Source organism: Triticum dicoccoides, chromosome 4B (assembly GCF_002162155.2).
Source record: "Triticum dicoccoides isolate Atlit2015 ecotype Zavitan chromosome 4B, WEW_v2.0, whole genome shotgun sequence".
Lineage (NCBI taxonomy): Eukaryota > Viridiplantae > Streptophyta > Magnoliopsida > Poales > Poaceae > Triticum > Triticum dicoccoides.
The window spans coordinates 397680361-397701988 of record NC_041387.1 but is presented as its reverse complement, the minus strand read 5'-3'; positions in this window follow the sequence as shown (position 1 = coordinate 397701988).

Sequence of the window (21628 nt, the reverse complement as noted above, 5' to 3'; positions counted from 1 at the left end):
TGGGAGACGGCTTCGCAACAAGCTCTATGGACCTTGAAGCTATCTCGAAACTCACACGGGCATCGAGGGTAGCATATTTTATCCGCTCATATGTCAAGGGATAATTCTCCCATCCAGACGACCTTAATGTCAGCGTCTCGTCACCCTTCTGAAGATTTTTTTCGAGCACAAAATTTGCTACGTCGAATAGGGATGGTGTCGGTTTACAATCTTCTACAGGAATTTTTATTTTGGTTTGTACGTCAGTGATGCTTTTCAAATCAAGGTTGTACGGCTCCAACTTCTGTTTGTCCCCTGCGATGGCTGCCCCACAAAAGTATATGTCCTCCCGAGACAAGAAATCGTGAAGCTCACCTGGTATGGAGGTCGTGTGTATGATGTGGTACACCAAAACATCATCTTCGAGGCACAGCTGAAGGATGGCGGCGCGTTGGATCTTCCTAGTGTCACGCTCCATGTATTCTACATCGAGACCAATGACCTTCATCTCCACCTTTTGGAGGGAGTTGGATACATTGTTGATCCAGTTCCGAACAACCCTTGGGTGGTCAGTGACTCTGGCAACTATGCTCAACGAGCCTTTAATGAGGACATGTTGGACGCTAAAAACCTGCATCTCGATCTCTTTCTCCATTAGGAACCGTTGGACCAGAGGGCTATGGTTTGGAGAATTAGGATTAGATGGCTACTGAAGGAGTAGTGAAGGAGTAGTGAAGAAGCCGAGGAAAATCGGTTCCCGATGGAGAAGTAAATGGGAGAAATGGCCTGCAGGCAGTTGATTAGACGGCTAGGTAGACTAAACGAAAAGGCTATGCGGGTAGACTGAGGAGTGGTACCTATCCCTGTACGTGCCCATCCTTCTAGCGCTACATGTGCCACTAGCTAGCTAAGGACCCTCTTTCGAATCACCATGGCGAGACATTTTATGATTCCTTTTTATTTCTGCACCACTCCTGACAAGTGGGACCTATGCAAACAGATAAAAAAAGTGTCGTAGCTGGTTCGGATGGATATTAGCGCGTGCGTGGGAGACACAACATTCTCTAGTTAAGGAATATGTGGTTATCCTCAAAAAAGAAAAGGCCTTCTTCGCGCTTCCGCATGCACGAGAATTTGGTTCTGCTTGCAATATGGATGATACCTGGAGGATGAACTGAACCCAGAGGCATGCTAGCACGGGAGTACTACTCATGTTCCTACTACTCCTACTACTAGTAGTAGTACAACTGTGGTACACTTGATGGTCAAAATATTATTCATCCGGTCCTCACAGTGAAGTGACAAGACCCTGCACCCGAGGTGACACCAGTCTAGGCGGCGTGTTCAGGTTACCAAAGTTAGCCTCACCTTATGCACTGTGCAGTCACTTTCACCGCCGCTGTATAGCATGCCTCGCCTCATCTCCCTCTCCCCTAGCACCACTCCATCTCCGCCTCGCCAGAGATCCTAAGGTCACTCTTCATCATCTCACTGTGCCCCCGCGTACCCTCGCCTCGCTCGCCTCCCCCAGTACCACTATTCCCTCACAAGCTACTCCAGCACCGAGAGCCTTCTCCCCCGTAAATCAAGCCCCCAAAAACCCCACCTTCCAAACTCCACCATGGACGAACGCGAACCACACAGCATCCATATGAGCTGCGTTTGGAGCAACCTCCCCAGTGACATCCTCGACCTCTGTTGTTCGTGTATGGATATGTTTAGCACCATGTGGCTGGCTGCATGCTCGAGAGACATGCACACGACCATCATCGAAGCGAGGCCTAAGCTTTTCAAGACACCTTGCTTGCTACTATCTGGTCTTGCGAGATTTTCTCACCATAATATGGAGGCGTACATGATGCCTCTCGACTTCAATCCGATCTCCATTACCCGAAACTTCTTTACAGGTATGTAGTGGGTCACCGTACATCATTTCCCTCGACTTCGATCCAATCACCATCACTCGAAACTTCTTGGCAAGTATGTACTGGGTCGGCATGAACTCCCACTGGATGGCTGCTGTCAGAGAAGACGAGAAAAAGTTGGTGCTCGTGAACTTCTAGACCTCCCATGAGATTATCCTTCCTCTATTGGATTATATAGAGTTTTACCATCACGGTCCAAGTCAACTAGATTACCACGTCAGTTGGACGAACCTTGTTTTGTAAAAGATTGTAATCTGCCAAGTGCCCACACGACATGCAAATTATGCAGACTTCAAGCTAATTGCCTTGTTCGACCGCGGACTCGCCTATCTTTACGCTGGTGCCTTCTTTAGCTGGAGACAACTCAGATCGCATCATCAAAGCTGATACACACTTGTGTGATGCTATTGAACACAATGGCATCATCTACGCGATTGATAAAGCAGATGGCACCATGTATTGTTGGGACGGCGCGTGTAAGTTGTTTCTGTCTGATGTTAATGATGACGCCATGACACTGTTTGAACTTTTTGTGACATTTGGCATATCCCTGTTTCAGCAGAATTTGAGTAGAACTATGGCAATGTATTAGAGACGTCGTAAATCAACTATATTTGGAATGAGTTAATTCATGTGATTATGACCATGTCATTACAGCCAATTTGTACCCCTGAATAATCAAATGGTTAGGAATATATGGATATTCTCCTTATTTTATAGTAATCTATATATTACTACTAAATATGAGTGTGTATCAATGGCCATGTTAGTTTCCTCATTTTCATGATGTAGAAACATGCACCACACTGTTGGTTTCATCTAACCATACATTAGGGAAGTAAATGTGCATATGGAGAACTCTATATTTGGAAGTAGTGAAATCCTGTAATGCTTACCATGTGTACATACCTATATTCGCCCTTCAGCAATCAATGGCTAGAATAATATCCTCACAAAAAATTTGCCTACAGAACACGAGTATATAACAATGCATGGTCTATTAGTTACCTTGAAGAATATTTTTGTGAGGACGGAACATGATTACATAACATGCATGACATGGTAGTTTCCTGTGAAGAATCGATTGCAAGATAACATGAGTATAACCATGCATGGCACTTCTATATTTTCGAACTCAGTATACATTTCCCTGTATTTTCCTCCCAGTTCCAACAGGGACATATCAATGTTGTTTCTTGCATTATCCTACTCATACTATGAACAATGCTGATCTTACATTAACAATGCCTGTCCTTTTTGATATGATGTAGTGTCCCTACAGTTAATGCCCTTTGTAATCACACCACCTTTGCCAAAAACAGGGAAGCACAACTGGTTCCTCACTCGACCAGACGATGGCAAAAGACTGGTGATCATTCGGACACATGAGCCGGAAAAGTTATATTGCAAAAAACCCACTGTATACAAGCACCATGAAATACATGAGTATCCGGACAGTGGTTGTTATGTCTATGAGCAGGATACCAGCTTGTTGGGGCCTTCAGGAATTTTGAGTTGGAGGCGGGTAAACAGCCTTGGTTCACACTCGCTGTTTCTTAGACTCAATTATCCGATTAACTAGGAGATCATCGTTGGCAAGGACCTTGGTGGCAGAGAGGCTCTGTTTGCTATGGAAAACTGTGTCTACATGGCGAGCCCTAGGAGTTTCGGAGCAAACTCCCCTGATTGTCAATGATACAGTCTGCAGCCAAAAGAAGGTGAGGATGACAAAGGCATCTGGATTAACTTTGATCCTTGGATGTCGCAAGTACGACAGGCAGTGATGTGTTTCAAGCCTTCAGGTTGATAGGTAATTGGGCTGTTGCGTCGAAAGGGTGGAGTACTGGTGTCTCTGGATCACTGGTCACTGAAGCGGGGCTGCAAATTATGATGGTGTTGGATCATCCCTCTTCGAGTGACTTGTCGTCTTTGCTGCTTGTTCTGGATGGGTAGTTCTCTCTTTGTTATGCATATTCCTTGTCATTTGGTAATCCTCGTCTATGTCACTCTTACTATGTAATAGTTGCCTCTATTTAGAATGTCATTCTTGTCTGGATCATGAGAGTCTGAGCGCTGCAGATGGGTGCGTTTTGGTGGTGTAGCAAGCCTTCTTATGAACTATCATGTCTTGTTGTTTATGTCAGTAGTAGTCCCTAGTCAGTGTTTGAATGTTGTATATATCTTTGTTTCAAACTGTTTATTGTCTCGAACCGCTGGTGGGCTAAATGAGGGCATCACCATTCTCCAGTGTTCAAAGTATATCTCCTTTTTTCAAGTTATAATTTGAGCTCAGTGTCTTTTCAATGATGTACACTTGTTTGGGCCAATGAGGTGTCATTGAATATGGGCCGAGTAGTAACGCAATGCCAAACAGGTCAATTATGACTCTCAGGCCGGGCTCTCAAAAGATCATCAAAACAAAGGTTGGGCTCTCCAAAAAAGAAAGAATAAGAACTCTTAGGCCGACATGTGGGCGCCACCGGTGTTTTCGTGCACTTGCGCGCTGAGAGCATATTGGCGTGTGTTCGAAATTCATGATACCTTTTCATCCCCAATATCCCGCCCCTCCCCCACCTCTGGAATCTCGATTCCTACTCCAGTTCCCCCAAATCCCCCTCATGTACTCCATGTACTCAAGCGCACTATCATGTCACCGGTCAACACGGATCTCCGAGCCAGAGATCCTGAGGTCCGTCCTGCCTTCGATCATTGCGTGCTGTCGCTCAACAGTGGCATGGTGGCGCTTGATGACCAGTTTGTCAGCAAAGTGTTGATGGTAACCATCAATGGTGACCGGCCTCCCGTCTCGCCGAACGACCTTGTCAAAGCTCTTGGCATTGCGCACGGCATCCAAATAAGTGACTTGCTCGTCGAAGTCTGTCCGCCACCAGCTGATTTCTTCGTCGGGTTCCAGACAACTTTCGACTGCAGTCGTGTGTTTGAATCTTCCGGGCTTTTGTTCTGCGATGGCGCGCTAGTGATCTTTGATCGGTGGCACCCAGGATGGGGCTCGGTGCCCTCTGAGCTTGAGTTTTTAACAAAGCTTAACTTCCACGGCATGACTCGATGTTCTTGGAACAGCGAGTCCATGAATGAGCTTATCAACGACCTTGCAGGTGAGCTCGTAAGTATGTTTGTTCCTCCAGATAGCTGGGCTTTGACGGTTATGGCATGGATGAAGAAGCCGTCCACCATACCGAAGGTGATTGGTGTTCAGATACTGGTGCGGAAACTAGGTTGTACTATTCGTCGCCACTAAGGCCTCCATGGACCACGTTAGGGATGCACCTGTATCGAGTGTTCGTGCATGTCGAAGAAGTGGTCAATCCATCAATCGAAGTCCTGCCGCCGCCACTAGTGCCAGGGTCCGTAGACGACGTCCATTACAGGAGTCAACGTCAGACTTTCCCCGTGTTGCTCGGAACGATGGATGGCACAGGGCCTATTTCATCGCGCGGCGGAGGCCACTGCTTCTTTGGGAGAAGAGGCAAGGCTGGCTGCCTGGATGTGCTCTAATTTGAGGTAACAACTGAATCTTGTCAGATACTAGTTAAATCCGGGCTATGGGTGTGAAGCACTGATGTGCCAGTATATTTGATTGTGACCTGTTCCAATTTTGTACCTGAACTTTTTTTAGAAAGGGTTGTACATCAACTTAATGTGCTAGCAGAACTTATTGTGTTGTCTGTCTGTTTTCTTTGCACAGCATTCAAGATATTTCCCCATCATTGATAAAGACGATGAACCTTTATGTACGAGTTCGTTGGTTTCAACATAGCCCTACCCGTAGCGATCCACTGATTCCACCCTGATCGTGCTGCCTGCCTGAAATTTTTGTATGCAAGTTCAGTCTGCTATGATGTTCTATATGATTGTGTCAACTATATAAGTTTTTACTGAGCATCAGCAATGCATATGGCTGAAAGATGTATTTACAAGCATTGACCGATGGGTCTCTCTCTCTCACACACACACACACACACACACGCACACGCACACAAGTGGGACCGTTGAATTATTTCTTTGCTCGTGACAACTTTTAATTAGGTTCCACTTTACTCTAACTTTTTTCTTAAGTTATTAATTGAGCTCAGTGACTTCAAAAAGTTGTACAGAAGCCTTGTTTGGGCCTTTCCGGCGTCGCTGAATGTGGGTTGAGTAGCCATGTAAGGTTGTACTGTACTACAAAGGCCTTTTTTTCAACATCAGCAATGCAACTGGGCCGACAGTTGTACACAATATCCGGGTCAACTTGTTATTCTCCGCCCCGCTAGGCTGCAAATCTTTCCTACGAGGAATGCATTAGGCTTAACAAGAAAATGGACTTTAAGAAATAATAAATGGGATGTAATTATAATAATTGGGCAGTAACTATAAAAAATGCACCAAACGCGTAATTAGTTTAAAAAATATATTATTTTTGGAATTTGAAAATTTTAATTTCATTACTTGTTACGCGCGCAATATTTCGTTGGATTTTTATGTAATAAAACTTTATTTCAAAATTATATTTAATCTGACTAGAAATTTCGGATAAAAATATTTCGGATCCCATCAAAATGTGGGAAATTTTTTGAATTCCGTTTTGAGCGGTTGGTTGAAATTATTAACCGTTGTCCTAGCTAGAAAATGGGTTGTACTTTTAACAAACTATAAATGGGTTGTAGTAAATTTCATTAGAATTCAAAAATGGGTTGTACATTCTTACAAATCGCAAATGGGCTATATGTTCTCTGCCACGCACTTGTGGGCCTTCTTAGTTGACGCGTCTCCTAAAAAACTAAGTTGACGCGTATGCAAGGCTTTGTCAACTTATAATCAACACACGGTTCTAGCAACAGTGGCCATTGGATGTCCATCCAACAGATGTCGTGCTTATTCTTCAATCTCGGATCTTCGCACGCAAGGAAGTGTGTTCATATTATGGGCAAAAAACGATTCGCCCCTTGACTGCTGGGACCCACCAGCTACATCTTCGCACGCAAGGAAGTGCCTGACAGTCGGGACCCACCTGGTCGAAGCGTACGTAGCGTTGTCATTCTAGTCGCGAACGTGTACGTACATACTGTTTGATCGGTCTATTTGCAGGTTGCGGCGATGAATCGTAGTCGTGCAAGGAAGGAAGGGCACGTGTCGTAGTAGAGGCGCACACGTGTCGTAGTAGAGGCATGCACGTAGCATGTACACATACGTACAGCGGCCAGAGTGCAAGAAAGTAAATACGGCCACGTACGTACATACGGGTGGGGTCTGAAACGCCTACTCGCGCATACATACGGCCAGGGCTCGTGTACATGGCTGGGTCGGAACGGAGAAACTGCGTCGTCGTCGTGTTAATGGGGAGGCAATGGAATGCATCATGTTCATCGGGAGGCAACGGAACGCGTGCTATTCATCGGGAGCCAACCGGCTTGGACGGAACAGCCGATGGAAATGAGGCCTAGCGTATCGCAGAACAAAGGAAATGGCCTTGTGTTCGACTGGCTAATGTCTACTACACAGCCTTCTTCTTGTAGACGTTGTTGGGCCTGCAAGTGCACAGGTTTGTAGGACAGTAACAACTTTCCCTCAAGTGGATGACCTAAGGTTTATCAATCCGCGAGAGGCGTAGGAGGAAGATGGTCTCTCTCAAACAACCATGCAACCAAATAACAAAAAGTCTCTTGTGTCCCCAACACACCCAATACAATGACAAATTGTATAGGTGCACTAGTTCGGCGAAGAGATGGTGATACAAGTGCAAAATAGATAGTAGATATAGGTTTTTGTAATCTGAAATAATAAAAACAGCAAGGTAGCGAGCGGTAAAAGTGAGCGTAAACGGTATTGCAATGATAGGAAACAAGGCCTAGGATTCATACTTTCACTAGTGTAAGTTCTCTCAACAATAATAACATAGATAGAACATATGACAAGCCCTCAACATGCGACAAAGAGTCACTCCAAAGACACTAATAGTGGAGAACAAACGTAGAGATTATGGTCGGGTACGAAACCACCACAAAGTTATTCGTTCGGATCGATCTATAAAAGAGTTCGTACTAGAATAACACCTTAAGATACAAATCAACCAAAACCCTAATGTCACCTAGATACTCCATTGTCACCTCAAGTATCTGTGGGCATGATTATACGATATGCATCACACAATCTCAGATTCATCCAACCAACATAAAAGTACTTCAAAGAGTGCCCCAAAGCTACTACCGGAGAGTCAAGAACGTGTGCCAACCCCTATGCATAGGTTCCCAAGTGTCACGAAACCCGCAAGTTGATCACCAAAACATACATCAAGTGGCACATGATATCCCATTGTCACCACAGATAATCACGGCAAGACATACATCAAGTGTTCATAAAAGACTCAATCCGATAAGATAACTTCAAAGGGGAAACTCAATTCATCACAAGAGAGTAGAGGGGGAGAAACATCATAAGATCCAACTACAATGGCAAAGCTCGGGATACATCAAGATCGTGCCATAGAAGAACACGAGAGAGAACACGAGAGAGAGATCAAACACATAGCTACTGGTACATACCCTCAGCCCCGAGGGTGAACTACTCCCTCCTCGTCATGTATAGCGCCGGGATGATGAAGATGGCCTCCGGTGATGGGATCCCCCTCCGGCAGGGTGCCGGAACAGGGTCCTGATTGGTTTTTGGTGGCTACAGAGGCTTGCGGCGGCGGAACTCCCGATCTATCTTCTGTTCTGGAAGTTTTAGGGTACTTAGGTATATATGGGTGAAAGGAGAACGTCGGTGGAGCTACGGGGGCCCCACGAGGCAGGGGGCGCGCCCAGGGGGAGGGCGCGCCCCCCACCCTCGTGAGCACCTCCTGTATCTTCTGACGTGGGGTTCAAGTCCATCAGGTGGGTTTCCTTCCAAAAATAACTTCTCCAGTTGATTTCGTTCCGTTTTGACTCCGTCTGATATTCCTTTTCCTCGAAACACTGAAATAGGCATAAAACAGCAAATCTGGGCTGGGCCTCCGGTTAATAGGTTAGTCCCAAAAATAATATAAAAGTGGATAATAAAGTCCAATATTGCCTAAAACAGTAGATAAAGTAGCATGGAGCAATCAAAAATTATAGATACGTTGGAGACGTATCAAGCATCCCCAAGCTTAATTCCTGCTCGTCCTCGAGTAGGTAAATGATAAAAAAGAATTTTTGATGCGGAGTGATACTTTGGCATAATTTCAATGTAAATCTTCTTAATTGTGATATGAATATTCAGATCTGAAAGATTCAAGACAAAAGTTCATATTGACACAAAAATAATAATACTTCAAGCAAACTAATCAAAGCAATCATGTCTTCTCAAAATAACATGGCCAAAGAAAGTTATCCCTACAAAATCATATAGTCTGGCTATGCTCCATCTTCCCCACACAAAGTATTTCTATCATGCACAACCCCGATGACAAGCCACGCAATTGTTTCATACTTTAACATTTTCAAAACTTTTTCAATCTTCACGCAATACATGAGCGTGAGCCATGGATATAGCACTATATGTGGAATAGAACGGTGGTTGTGGAGAAGACAAAAAGAGGGAAGATAGTCTCACATCAACTAGGCGTATCAACGGGCTATGGAGATGCCCATTAATAGATATCAATGTGAGTGAGTAGGGATTGCCATGCAACGGATGCACTAGAGCTATAAGTATATGAAAGCTCAACAAAAGAAACTAAGTGGGTGTGCATCCAACTCGCTTGCTCATGAAGACCTAGGGCATTTTGATGAACCCCATCATTGGAATATACAAGCCAAGTTCTATAATTAAAAATTCCCACTAGTATATGAAAGTGACGAAATGAGAGACTCTCTATCATGAAGATCATGGTGTTACTTTGAAGCACAAGTGTGGTAAAAGGATAGTAGCATTGTCCCTTCTCTCTTTTTCTCTCATTTTTTTATATTTTTATTATTTGGGCCTTTTCTCTTTTTTCTATGGCCTCTTTTTTGGGCTTCTATGGCCTCTTTTATTTTATTTTTTTGTCCGGAGTCTCATCCCGACTTGTGGGGGAATCATAGTCTCCATCATCCTTTCCTCACTTGGGACAATGCTCTAATAATGATGATCATCACACTTTATTTTTCTTACAACTCAACAATTACCACTCGATACTTAGAACAAAGTATGACTCTATATGAATGCCTCCGGCGGTGTACCGGGATATGCAATGAATCATGAGTGACATGTATGAAAGAATTATGAATGATGGCTTTGCCACAAATACGATGTCAACTACATGATCATGCTAGCAATATGCCAATGATGGAGCGTGTCATAATAAACGGAACGATGGAAAGTTGCATGGCAATATATCTCGGAATGGCTATGGAAATGCCATGATAGGTAGGTATGGTGTCTGTTTTGAGGAAGGTATATGGTGGGTGTATGATACCGGCGAAAAGTGCGCGGTATTAGAGAGGCTAGCAATGGTGGAAGGATGGGAAAAAGTGCGTATAATCCATGGACTCAACATTAGTCATAAAGAACTCATATACTTATTGCAAAAATCTAGAAGTTATCAAAGCAAAGTATTACGCGCATGCTCCTAGGGGGATAGATTGGTAGGAAAAGACCATCGCTCGTCCCCGACCGCCACTCATAAGGAAGACAATCAATAAATAAATCATGCTCCGAGTTCATCACATAACGGTTCACCATACGTGCATGCTACGGGAATCACAAACTTCAACACAAGTATTATTTAAATTCACAACTACTCAACTAGCATGACTCTAATATTACCATCTCCATATCTCAAAACAATTATCAAGCATCAAACTTTTCTTAGTATTCAACACACTCATAAGAAAGTTTCACATATCTTGAACACCAAGTATATTAATATTAAGCAAATTACCATGCTATTAACGACTCTCAAAATAATCTAAGTGAAGCATGAGAGATCAATAGTTTCTATAAAACAAATCCACCAACGTGCTCTAAAAAATATAAGTGAAACACTAGAGCAAAAATTATCACGCTCAAAAGATATAAGTGAAGTACTATGAGCAAAACTATCAAGCTCAAAAGATATAAGTGAAGCACATAGAGTATTCTAACAAATTCCAAATCATGTATGGCTCTATCTCATTAAAGAATTTCAGATCTTGATACTTTATTCAAACAGCAAGCAAAGCTAAAGAAAACATTGCAAGGATAGCACAACTCATGTGAAGAAGCAAAAACTTTGGCTCAACCGATACTAACCGATAGTTGTTGAAGAAGAAAGGTGGGATGCCTACCGGGGCATCCCCAAGCTTAGATGCTTGAGACTTCTTGAAATATTATCTTGGGGTGCCTTGGGCATCCCCAAGCTTGAGCTTTTGTGTCTCCTTAATTCCTCTCATATCACGGTTTCTCTTTTTATCAAAAGCTTCATTCACAACAAACTCAACAAGAACTCGTGAGATAGGTTAGTATAAACCAATGCAACACCTTATCATTTTCTGTTGTAACAAATCACTAAAATTATTATACAACATTGAATACTAAATGCCTCTGCATATTTAATACTCCTATCTTCAAATAGAATCATTAAACAAGCAAACATATGCAAACAATGCAAACATAACAGCAATCTGCCAAAACAGTACAGTCTGTGAAGAATGCAAGAGTATAAATACTTCCCTGACTCCAAAAATTATGAACTAAAATTCCCACTGTAATAAATTTATCATAGATCAATATGCAAAAAGATTCAACGTTAGACCATGCTCTGACTTTTCTAGGGAATTTTTGCAACAGCGGTAAACTTTCTGTTTTCAAACAGCAACATGCAAACTAGCAAAATAAGCATGGCAAAGGCTATCCTTGACTTTTTTATTGAAACTAAAAAGGCAAAACACAATTCTAACTAACAGAAAGCAAAAACTAACAAAATAAATTGACGCCCTAAGCAAAACACATATCATGTGGCGAATAAAAATATAGCTCCATGTAAAGTTACCGATGAACGAAGACGAAAGAGGGGATGCCATCCGGGGCATCCCCAAGCTTAGTTGCTTGGTTGTCCTTGAATATTACCTTGGGGTGCCTTGGGCATCCCCAATCTTAGGCTCTTGCCACTCCTTATTCCATAGTCCATCGAATCTTTACCCAAAACTTGAAAACTTCAACCACACAAAACTCAACACAAAACTCGTAAGCTCCGTTAGTATAAGAAAATAAAACCACCACTTAGGTACTGTAATGAACTCATTATAAATTCATATTGGTGTAATATCTACTGTATTCTAACTTCTCTATGGTTCATACCACTTAATACTAGCCATAGATGCATCAAAATAAGCAAACAACACATAGAAAACAGAATCTGTCAAAAACATAACAGTATGTAGTAATCTGTATCAAACGTATACTTATGGAACCCCAAAAATTATTAAATGAATTGCTGGACCTGAGACATTTGTCTATTAATCATCTGCAAAAATAATCAACCTAAAAGCACTCTCCAGTAAAAAATGGCAGCTAAACTCGTGAGCGCTAAAGTTTCTGTTTTTCACAGCAAGATCACATAAACTTCACCCAAGTCTTCCCAAAGGTTCTACTTGGCACTTTATTGAAACAAAAGCTATAAAACATGGTTACTACAGTAGCATAATCATGTGGACACACAAAAACAGTAAGGGTAAATATTGGGTTGTCTCCCAACAAGCGCTTTTCTTTAATGCCTTTTAGCTAGGCATGATGATGACAATGATGCTCACATAAAAGATAAGAATTGAAACATAACGGGAGCATCATGAAGCATATGACTAGCACATTTAAGTTTAACCCACTTCCTATGCATAGGGATTTTGTGAGCAAACAACTTATGGGAACAATAATCAACTAGCATAGGATGGCACAACAAGCATAACTTCAAGATTTTAAGCTCATAGAGAGGAAACTTGATATTATCGCACTTCCTACAAGCATATGTTCCTCTCTCATAATAATTTTCAGTAGCATCATGAATGAATTCAGAAATATAACCAGCACCTAAAACATTCTTTTCATGATCTACTAGCATAGAAATTTTACTACTCTCCTCATAAGCAAACTTTTTCTTTATAGCATACGTATCATCACAATAATCATCATAGATAGGAGGCATGCTTTCATCATAGTAAATTTGCTCATAAAAACTTGGGGGACAAAAAATATCATCTTCATCAAACATAGCTTCCCCAAGCTTGTGGCTTTGCATATCATTAGCATCATGGATATTCAAGGAATTCATACTAACAACATTGCAATCATGCTCATCATATAAAAACATTCTATAGATTTCTTCTTCTAGCACTTGAGCACAATTTTCCTTTCCATCATACTCACGAAAGATATTAAAAAGGTGAAGCGTTTGAGACAAACTCAACTCCATTTTTTTGTAGTTTTGTTTTATAAACTAAACTAGTGATAAAACAAGAAACAAAAAGATTCGATTGCATGATCTAAAGATATACCTTCACTTACCTAGCCTCCCCGACAATGGCGCCAGAAAAGAGCTTGATGTCTACTACACAACCTTCTTCTTGTAGACGTTGTTGGGCCTGCAAGTGCACATGTTTGTAGGACAGTACCAAATTTCCCTCAAGTGGATGACCTAAGGTTTATCAATCCGCGAGAGGCGTAGGAGGAAGATGGTCTCTCTCAAACAACCCTGCAACCAAATAACAAAAAGTCTCTTGTGTCCCCAACACACCCAATAAAATGAAAAATTGTATAGGTGCACTAGTTCGGCGAAGAGATGGTGATACAAGTGCAAAATAGATAGTAGATATAGGTTTTTGTAATCTGAAATAATAAAAACAGCAAGGTAGCGAGCGGTAAAAGTGAGCGTAAACGGTATTGCAATGATAGGAAACAAGGCCTAGGATTCATACTTTCACTAGTGTAAGTTCTCTCAACAATAATAACATAGATAGAACATATGACAAGCCCTCAACATGCGACAAAGAGTCACTCCAAATACACTAATAGTGGAGAACAAACGTAGATATTATGGTCGGGTACGAGACCACCACAAAGTTATTCGTTCGGATCGATCTATAAAAGAGTTCGTACTAGAATAACACCTTAAGATACAAATCAACCAAAACCCTAATGTCACCTAGATACTCCATTGTCACCTCAAGTATCCGTGGGCATGATTATACGATATGCATCACACAATCTCAGATTCATCCAACAAACATAAAAGTACTTCAAAGAGTGCCCCAAAGCTACTACCGGAGAGTCAAGAACGTGTGCCAACCCCTATGCATAGGTTCCCATGTGTCACGAAACCCGCAAGTTGATCACCAAAACATACATCAAGTGGCACATGATATCCCATTGTCACCACAGATAATCACGGCAAGACATACATCAAGTGTTCATAAAAGACTCAATCCGATAAGATAACTTCAAAGGGGAAACTCAATTCATCACAAGAGAGTAGAGGGGGAGAAACATCATAAGATCCAACTACAATAGCAAAGCTCGGGATACATCAAGATCGTGCCATAGAAGAACACGAGAGAGAACACGAGAGAGAGAGATCAAACACATAGCTATTGGTACATACCCTCAGCCCCGAGGGTGAACTACTCCCTCCTCGTCATGGATAGCGCCGGGATGATGAAGATGGCCTCCGGTGATGGGATCCCCCTCCGGCAGGGTGCCGGAACAGGGTCCCAATTGGTTTTTGGTTGCTACAGAGGCTTGCGGCGGCGGAACTCCCGATCTATCTTCTGTTCTGGAAGTTTTAGGGTACGTAGGTATATATGGGTGAAAGGAGAACGTCGGTGGAGCTACGGGGGCCCCACGAGGTAGGGGGCGCGCCCAGGGGGGAGGGCGCGCCCCCCACCCTCGTGAGCACCTCCCGTATCTTCTGACGTGGGGTCCAAGTCCATCAGGTGGGTTTCCTTCCAAAAATAACTTCTCCAGTTGATTTCGTTCCGTTTTGACTACGTCTGATATTCCTTTTCCTCGGAACACTGAAATAGGCATAAAACAGCAAATCTGGGCTGGGCCTCCAGTTAATAGGTTAGTCCCAAAAATAATATAAAAGTGGATAATAAAGCCCAATATTGCCTAAAATAGTAGATAAAGTAGCATGGAGCAATCAAAAATTATAGATACATTGGAGACGTATCACTGGCCACGGTCGAAACGGGATCATGTTCATCGGGAGGGTTCTGGCGTACCGCAGAACACAGGAAACGGACTTTTGTTGGACCTCCTATAGTCGAAACGGGGTCTTGTTGATCAGGAGGGGTGTGGCGTACCGCAAAATGGAGGAAACGGACTTGTGTTGGAGCGCTACGGCCGAAACAGGGGTCCTGTTCATCGGGAGGGGTGTGGCGTACCACAAAACGGGACTCCACTGGATATTGTTCATCTCCACTATCGACCTCCTCCAGAATCCACGGGCTACTGTTCATCCACCGTCCACCTCCTCCAGCCTCCACCTGCGACTGTTCATCCATGGGCTCCTGTTCATCCAGCCTCCACCGCTCCTCCACCGGCTACTGTTCAACCAGCCCTCTCCACGGGGTCCTGTTCAACCACCCCTCCACGGGCTACTGTTCATCTAGCCCTCCACCGGCTACTGTTCAACCAGCCCTCCACCGGCTACTGTTCAACCTTCCCTCCATGGGGTCCTGTTCATTCAGCCCTCCACGGGGTCCTATTCATCCACGCCCAACCAGCTCGATCGATCAGGGTCCTGTTCATCCAGCGGCAACATCACGGGGTCCTGTTCATCCAACCCCCCATCGGGAACTGTTCATCCACCCCCCCCCCACACACAACAATGCTCACTATTCATCAAGGGAAGGAGGCAGCAGGTTCAATCGGCTTCAGTTAGCAACAGTAGCGAACGAAGGAATCGCTCAATCGGGTTCAGTTAACAGCCATCGATCAATCGCTCGGGTTTAGTAACGTGTAGCCTGCAGTGCAATCGCTCGGGTTCAATTAGGCGAACGCCTTGCTCGGGTTCAGTTAGAGCCCAATGTCTCGCACCCACGCGCGTACGTGTACAAGAGAAACACACATCGCTCGGCCGCCGACCACCCACCGTAACCGGGAACTCCCTGATATTTTCCTCGCCCTCGCTTCTACCACGGTTTTTTCCGTCATGGACGGCGCAAAGAATGTCATGCAGCTGCGCCTCCGACCCGCCCAAGACGAAAAGCCCATTTTCTGTCATGATTTTTTCTCATAGAAGTAGGAGCCCACCACATCTACGATGATACCGGGTTTTGTCACAATTATTGTCATAGAAGTGTCATAACCATGACAGAAAAAATTCATTCGGACCTAAATGTCATGGATGTGTCTTTTGTTCTGTAGTGTTACATTGGTTTTTGGCCAAGGGACGTGCCCCCCGGCCTTTTATAAAGGTTTGCAACCCTGATAATCTTGAGATTAGGCACAAAGAGTTAGTTAGAAAGAGATGAAAACAAAATCGGGAAAGAATCGCGGTGATAGATCAATTGATGGCCTTCCTTACGAGTGGGGTTGCTCGTCTGGATGGTCGTATGACCTGTTGCTGAGCCCTTTTTCCATTATTTTTAATAATACATGCTACTCCGGTTGATCCATGCGAGCATTCATATGAACATAAGTTCTTGCATGGTACACCATCTCTGACTTTGTTGCCGAATCTTCTGTCATCAACAAGCGTACGAGCACCCTTACGACCGTCCATGGGCACATGATTGGTTGCCTTTTGCTTTGTCTTTGTTGTTGTTCCCATTTTCCCTGCATGTGAGCATCCATACGACTGATTCCGATCGTATGATATGTCGTCTTTTGCTTTGTTGGCTTCCTCGTCAAAATTTTCCTTAAGAAAAATTCTTTCAGTGAAAATTAGTAACGAGAACATCCAACGCCAAGCAAAAACTTAGCGAACCAACGTGAAGTCTAAACAGGTCTAACTCAAGAAAAATTAAATCTATAACCTAAACTCATACTTACATATATAACAGAATATTACTCTGTTAGACCTTCTATTTTTCTTCTGAAAACATCAGCTTCCTCAGTCATGATGAACTTACCTCTTCTACTTCTCGTCCTTCCTTTTGTCCATCAGTGAGGTATTGCTTTAAGCGCTGACCGTTTACGATCCATGGTGCATCTTTTACCTCTTCGATTTCGTATGGCCCTTCCCATCGAGGCTTGAGCTTCTTGGAAACAACATAAGACGGGAGTTAAATAGGAGGACTTTATCCCTAGCATTAAAAGTCCATTTCGAGATCTTTCGATCATGCCACATCTTAACTTTTTCTTTAAACAAACGACACTCTCATCGGCACTATTCCGGAGCTCCCCTAAGGCATGCATGTCTAGTAGTCTCTTCTCCCTTGCTTCCTTAAGATTAAAGTTTATATTTTTTACCACCCAATAAGCTTTGTGCTCTAACTCTAAGGTTAATTGGAATGCCTTAACATAGACCATATCTTGTAGGGCCTCATACCCATAGGATTTTTATAGGTTGTGTGATAGTCCCAAAGGGTCTCATTTAACTTCCTTGCCCAATCCCTTCTAGATTTTTACACCGTCTTCTGTAATATTGTCTTTACCTCTCGGTTTGAGAGCTCGACTTGTCCACTTGTTTGAGGATGATATGGACAAGCTATTCTGTGAATAAGTCCATACTTACAAAGGGCCCTCCTGAAAATACCTTGTAAAAAATAAGACTTGTCATGGAATTGTCACGGCAGATGCCCTAGCATGAGGACTTAGGTGTGGAGCCATCGTAGTGTAATTAGCTTGAAGGGGTTAAACGGGACAAAGGACACGGAGAGTTTTACCCAGGTTCGGCCCCTCTCAACGAGGTAAAGGCCTACTCCTGCTTTAGGTTGTATTGCTTGAGTTTCGATTACCAGGGAGTGAATACACTTGACCTAGTTCTCGACTTGTTGTTTCTTGCCCTTACCTGTCGCCGGGTCACCCCTTTATATACACAGGTTGATGCCCAGCGGCTTACAGAGTCCCAGCCGGCTCATACACAACGTGTCCGGCTCGGTGACAAAACTAAACTTTCCTTAACATACAAGTTAAACATATGGCGGTTTATGTTCGTGGGCCTCAAGTCGCCTCCGGGACTTGGGCCTTCAGTAAGCTTGCTTCATGAACTGCCATCTTCAACATCTTCTTGGGCCTTCTCATTATGAACCACCAGTGGTATGACCTGGCCCCTCCTAGGCGGGTCATACCCAATAGTTATATCCCCAACATTAGGCCCCAGGTTGATGTGAACTTGTTCATATCAATCTTCAATACTTGACTTAGAAAAAATCCTTCATCGTCAATCCTTATAAAATGTTATAACCCGCCATGACGTCAGCTCACAGAATTGTGCTAACCCGCCATGACGTCACCTCGCATTAATATAACACGAGGCCCAAAACATCTCAGTATATCTTCACTTTTAATGAACCTCCCAAAAATCGAGGCATCTGTGTTGTCACATAATCATTTTTCAGTCTCCTCCATTCCCGCGCATGCCATCTATCCACTGCCTTATAAATAGGGACAGGGGTCCTTTTCATTTTTACCCCCTGCCGCTGCCTCTTCTTCTTCCTTCCTCTTGACGCCAACGTGCCCGAGCTCCGCCGTCGTCGACCTTGCGCACTGCCTCATCCATGGTCGTTGCATCGACTTGAACAAACCAGAGCACCGCGGCGCGTCTTCACTGTCCATCAGCCTCAGTAAGCTCTCCTCTTTCCTCACTGCAGATCTCCATTAGGGTTTGCTCGAGTTCATCGGATTTCATCCCGTTCATCTCTGTTCCTCCTTAGATCGTGTAGTTTTTTTTATCAAAGTATAGTACCAATCTTGTGCGGTAGCAGTTTAGCACTTGTTTTTAATATTTGAACGCCTCCCCTCCGTAGGAGATCTCATGTGAGCACGTGAACTGTCCTGCTGCCGCCACTTAGGTTTAGAATTTTTCTTCATTATCTGAACTGTTGTAGATCCAAAATTATAACACCGATCTGTGAAAACTATTTGACCAACACTTAGCAATCCTTCACTCATAGATCTGAAAACTGATAACTGTATGGGCGGCTGAACTGATAAACCATAACCCGCCAGGTACCATTAGTCCCCTCTTAAGCCGCCAATAGATTGCTCTGCATAACTCAACACATCATCCTCCAGCTTAACACACTGCATGTTTATAGTTCTTACCTTCGAACCAATGACCGGCTTAACAACATAATCTTAAACCGGCAATATTTTCTTTTCAGACCATCATCAACAATGACTAAGACCTTCACTTCATGCAACTGGGTAGCATCCTGGGTTATCGAGGAAGACTTGAACAACTTTGTTCAGACTGGCGTCTCAGCCAAAAAAGACGACATCCACTAGAGGGTCCCAGGCACCGAAAATCCTCCTCAGCCCAAGGAAGGAGAAGTAATCGCTTTTACTGATCATATGATCTGGGGGTTTACCTCGCCAGGTTCAAAATTCTTCCGAGACGTGCTACACTTTTTCCAGCTTTAACCTCAAGATATTGGGCCCAATTCTGTCTCCAACATCTGCAACTTCCAAGTTTTTTTGCGAATCTTATCTTCAACAAGAGCCCACTGTCGAACTGTTTGAGGAATTCTATTACTTGAACCAGCAGATTGAATTCACCGATGGGCCCAGCTTGGAGCTAGGCAAAGTTTTAATTCAGAAGCGGAAAGAAGCCACCTTCCCATATGCCAAGCTGCCCAGTCATCCTAAGGACTGGTTACCGAGAAAGATACATCTCCAGAGGGTGAAAATCCCCTGTTGGGTTACCATGAACACCGGCTTAGCAACACACATCGACTCCCAGAGCGGATCAGCACAAAGGAACGGGCCAAATATGCGCCCATTTTTCAAAAATCAGAGCCTTCATGGCTAACGGCTTAACCAACATCGACCTAGTTTGGTGTTGGGTCGCCTAGAGAATTCTGCCCTTAAGCCGCCGCCCTGGCTTAATGTGCAAGTACACTGGCGACTTAAAAGATCCACAACACCATTGTGAGATCCAATTAACTGATGAAGAAATCAATGATGCGACCAAGGCTTTATTGAATGAAAGCTTGGCAGATTGCAGCAAAGCCGGACTTAATCCTTTCTGCACCCTCAACCAGCCGCCAGTTGTAAGTTTTGTACATAATTTTTTTCAGTTGAATCATGTTTTCATTAACACTATCCTCTTATAATCATCTGACTTCCATAGGCCGATTCTCCTTTTTTGGAAGAAGACGCTGCAGGACAAGCCGTCCAAGAAGACCCGGACAAACACCAAGGCTAATAAAAATCCTGCCAAGAAGAAGACCAATCCCTCCGAGTTACTTAACTTGGATGACGATGATGATGATGATGATGATGATGAGTCGGAGGTAGAACTTGATTCTCTTGGCTCATTTTTTGTACATCTCATTGACAACAACTATTATCAGCATGACGCGGAAGCCAGCCGTGCGGGTGACGAAGATGTAATTGTTCTTTCCTCCAGCTCAGAACCTCTACCAAAACAAAAATCTCGACAAGTAAGCCAGAAAGTATGGTTTTCTCATCCTTTAGCTTATTTGGATCCCAACTTTATTTTGAATAAGCAGCAACATGAAGCTCGCCGCACAACCCGGAATAGCGGAGGCGGGATCCTTTCCTCCTGCTTACCAAACACACCAACTCCCCGCAAGAGTCGGCCAGAGGTTTCACCAATTCCGACTTAACTTATCCCGAGGCGGGTCCTTTTCGACAACCTCTTAATCCTTCTAACCCAAATTACCAGGGAACATCTCATTCCTCCTCTGGTGACTCAACGGAAACTCATGCCCCAGTCTTCAAGACTGTGCCTGGGTAAGAATGTTAAATCTCTGCTTTCAATCATGTACTCAATTGTTGTGTTAACCTCATCTTGTGCTTAATTCACAGAGCTATGGAAAAGCCCGACAAGAAATTGAAGGTGACAAAAACAACTGAAAACCCTTCTGAACCGGAGAAGCAGTCAACAGACACTTCCCTCCATGCCACTGAAGCCACAGTTGATGATCCGCCACTGGAAGAGCACAACATTACCATATATCATATGGACGTTGATCCAGCCACCACCAAGCCACCAAGTCCCATCAAGCCTACTAAAGCAAAGGTTGATGATGTTATCATTGCTGGGCTTGGTTATGCAGCACCAGGCCAACCCACTGTCTCCTCAAAACATAGTGCCAAAGAAGAAATATCTATTGCTGACAAAGGCAAGTGGTCAGTGAACTTAGAGAGCTATGCTCACTATAGCGCCCAAGAGATCCACTCTAGGTATCTGAACCATTTGCACACAAACCGTGACTTCGAGGCCGGCTTAGTGAATCTCATGAAGGAAGGTTTTGAGGTAAACGCTAGTCTTCTTCATATGAATATACTTCTATCAGCCGCCAAGTCTACTGGATATGATAGAATTGAATGTACTGTAGACTTTAGATAGCCTTGTAGATCAAATCAAGTAGCACCCAAGGGTCGGCTTATACTTTCAAGATAAACTGGGACTTCAAATAGTAATGCTTCAACTTTGCCCGTATAGCCCCCAAGGGTTGGCTTAAACTGTCAAGATAAGCCAGGACTTCAAATAGTAATGATTCAATTTTGCACCTGTAGCCCCCAAGGGCCGACTTAAACTGTTAAGATCAACCGGGTCTCATTACCATAGTTGTCAATAAAATCCAAGTATATAGCCCCCATGAGTCGGTTATAGT